We start from the raw sequence: 3491 nt of genomic DNA, 5'->3' as shown, positions 1-3491 counted from the left end.
TTCAATAGATATTTGATGATGTCAAAAACATTAAGTACAAATGCATATGAGAATTTGACTAGATAACTATAACTCACAGTCCTTGTAGCTTTTACCATCCTTAAAGTCTGATATCAGCTTTAGCCTGTATATCCTTCAAAATTTAACAGTTGTAGTCCTCGACCTGGCTTCAGTGTGTGATCTCTTGAATGTCAGGAGTTGTTCTGAGATAGTTCTTCAGAAGAGTTCTCTCAGCATATTCAAGTTCATTTATCATCCTCCTTTTAACATCTTTAAGTTCAACTATATCTTCTCCTGTCTGAAAGATAGCAGCCCTGAGATCATTAATCTTTGCTTTCCTTATTTCATGATCCAGTCTGATCAGATAAGCTTTGTCAGACTCCAGATTAAATTCAACACCCTTAAAACCTAGAAAAGTAGTGATCTTGGCGGTATTGGGCTTCATCTCAACTAAATCACCATTGTGAGCTCTGTACTTTGGATAGTATGGTCTGTCAGACTTTACATAGTAAAGTTTCTTCTGCCTCTGAATATTAGATATTAAGTATCTGGCAACACCATCTGTTGACCTGTTCTTCACTTGAAGTAGAAATAAAACATGTTGCAGTTCTTCATAATACTTCAACCGAATTGCATCTTTTCTTATCTGGAATACTCTCCCATCTGTCATAAAATAAAGCATTATGTCTTCTTTCATCTTGGAGTTGTAGACCATCCGTACAGACTCTAATTGATTTAGTCTTTCGGGAGTTGTCCCTACTCCTGGTTCAGTAAGAGATGTAGGATCTGAGGTAGAGTTGTTTATTCTTTTCTCATCAGCATTACCCAGTCCTTCTTTATCTCTAGCTTCCTTCCCTTGGATCAATCTACCCTGAAAAACATTTAGTGAAGTCTTCATAGGTTGAGCATATTGTTGAGCTTTAGTAAACCCAGGTAGTAGAACTGTAGAAGGTTTAACATAAGCAATGTCAGAGGTTTCCTTTTCTTCTGATGTCAAGACAACTTGAGCTCAGTCGGAGGTTGCTTGAATATTCCTTTTCTCCTTCAAAATCATATTTGTACCTTCATCAACATTTACTTCCAGATCCATGGTTGGCAGATATATCTTTACAGATTCATCAGCTTTTGCCGTACCCTTGAATATAGGATCAACTTCCACCTGTGATTTGGACTTGGCCTTAAATACCTCAGTATTTGTCTTCTCTTTGATCACAATGCCCTTAGGCTTAGGTGGTTTCTTTGCTGAGACTTGAGTTTTAGACTTTGACTTAGATTTGTCATTTTCAGCTTTCAGTCTAATCTCTTCTTCTTTCAGACTTTCAATATCCATGCCTGGATTGTCCTTTAGGAACAACCTTTTGGAGATTTCTTCATCAAGTTTCAGATTTTATTCATCAGAACTTATCCTTTTAGTATCAGAACTTGTTCTTTGACTTATAGTTATGGCTTCCCTTGATAAAGAACCCCTTCCTTGACTTAGACCTCTACTCCTTTCAGAGTTCCCTTGGTCTTCATTATCATCATCCTTACCCTTCATTGGTTGATCAGTTGTGCATTTAGACTTAATTACTTTCTCCCCCTTTTTGGCATCATCTGGTAGAAGCAAAGAGACAAGCAATTCCACAGAGTTTTGAATTTCATTGAGTTGGTTTTGTTGAGCAGCTTGATTCTTTAAAATATTAGATAGTTGAGCTTGATGCTTTTCTTGAGTCTTTTCTATATACTCAATGCGGTCAAAGGCTGGCTTAAAAAACTTTTTCTTGTCCAATGTGACATTCATGGTTTGCTTAGTCACTGTATCTTGAAGTTTGTCCACATTGGCTTGAGTTATTGAGTGTTGATCTTGAAGGTTCCTAGTACTCAATGCAGTAACTCTGAGCTGTGCTTTGAAGTCATCATTCATCAGCATCTCATCAGCTTTAGCCAGGTGCTCAGCAAGAACATCTGCGGTAGGAACAAAATCAACTTTATTCCACTCCTTGATCCACTATCTTCCTCTGTTAGTTTCACTCCAAAGAACTGGTGCATCCTTTCTCACAAACGTCTTAATCAAATCAGCTTTACCAACTGTTTGTGGAGGTACATGTCCAGAAGGACCAGCTGCATCAGCATTTATATTTGTAGCAGCTTCACCAGTATGTTCTTCAACAGAGCTTGCAGAATCTTCAGTATCACCATCTTTTGATAGAATGATTGTATGTGAAGCAATAGAAGATTCATCTGCATAGACATCAGCATCTAGCAATGGAGTTGTTGGTGGAGTGTGCTGAGAAAGATGTGAAGTAGATGGAGCTTCCAGATACAAGACCAAAGGCACATCCAAGTTGTTGATATCAATTTTAGCACTTGTGCCTGGGTTTTCAGCATGTACTGGAGAGTTTATTGGAGACACAGGAGGTGTAGGCATTGGAGTAGTCTCTGGCTCTTGGATTGGAGATTTATGAGCTTCATGAAGTTCTGACTCAGCACTTGGAAGAGATTCAACTACATTAGGTTCTTGTGGGATCAGAGATTCCTCACCCCCTTCCACAGCTATTGCTTCCATTCCTTCTTCAGAGGTTGATTCTTCTACAGCCCTCCATGCTCTTTGCTTTTTAAGTCTCTTAGCTGGTGGAGAGACTCTGGGAGCTTGATCATCAGAGTTTAGCTTTCTAAGCCTTTTTAGGGGCCTAGAACTCCCAGTTTCTTGAGCTGTCTGAGAAGAGACCTTCTCAGCTACTTCAGCAACAGGTTCGGATGGTTGAACCTGTACCTCATCATCAAACTCATCTCTTAAAATCATCTTCCTTCTTTTCTGCTGTGCCTGAGGTACTGTCTTAGTCCTCTTTGCTCTAGAAGAAGAAGGCTTCACCTGATTATGTGCTGATGGTTAGTTGGCATGTTCTGATGTGTGTGTTTGTTGAGTGACAGTAGTAGGTTTTGATGGCTGTTGTGGTTGTAGTTGTTGTTGTTGTTGTTGTTGTGGAACATCAGGATATAATACAGAGTAAGTATCGGCATCAGCATTTACAAGGGCTTGCTTTACTGCTAAAGGAATTCTAAGGGGCCTCAGAACTTTCTTTTTGTTATCAGTAGTTAAAAGGTCAGTAAAAGCCCTTTTTGCTAACCTAAAAGGTTCTATGTGTTCACTTTCTAGTTGTGGTTCATCTGATGTACAGTAACTATAAATTAACTGACAGAACCTAGCAAAGTAAACTACATTCCTGTCCTCTTTCATTCGATCTCCTATAAAACATAACACAGTCTTGGCATAATCAAAGTGAGACTGGTTTAGGAGAGCATACCCAATTTGTTGAGTCAGAATCGGAATGACGTCAAAATTTGAGCATTTGTTTGCGAACGCCTTGGTGATGCAATTGAAGAAAAAGCTCCATTCTCTTCGAATATGTGGGCGTTTTAGTTGGCCCAACTTTGCCAAACTCTCCCCATACCCTAAATTAGCCATCATTTGCTGTAGCAATGGCTACTCAATAGCATAACTGAACGGGCAG

This window comes from Apium graveolens, chromosome 8, assembly GCF_009905375.1.
Source record: "Apium graveolens cultivar Ventura chromosome 8, ASM990537v1, whole genome shotgun sequence".
Taxonomy (NCBI): domain Eukaryota; kingdom Viridiplantae; phylum Streptophyta; class Magnoliopsida; order Apiales; family Apiaceae; genus Apium; species Apium graveolens.
This window is presented reverse-complemented; position numbering follows the sequence as displayed.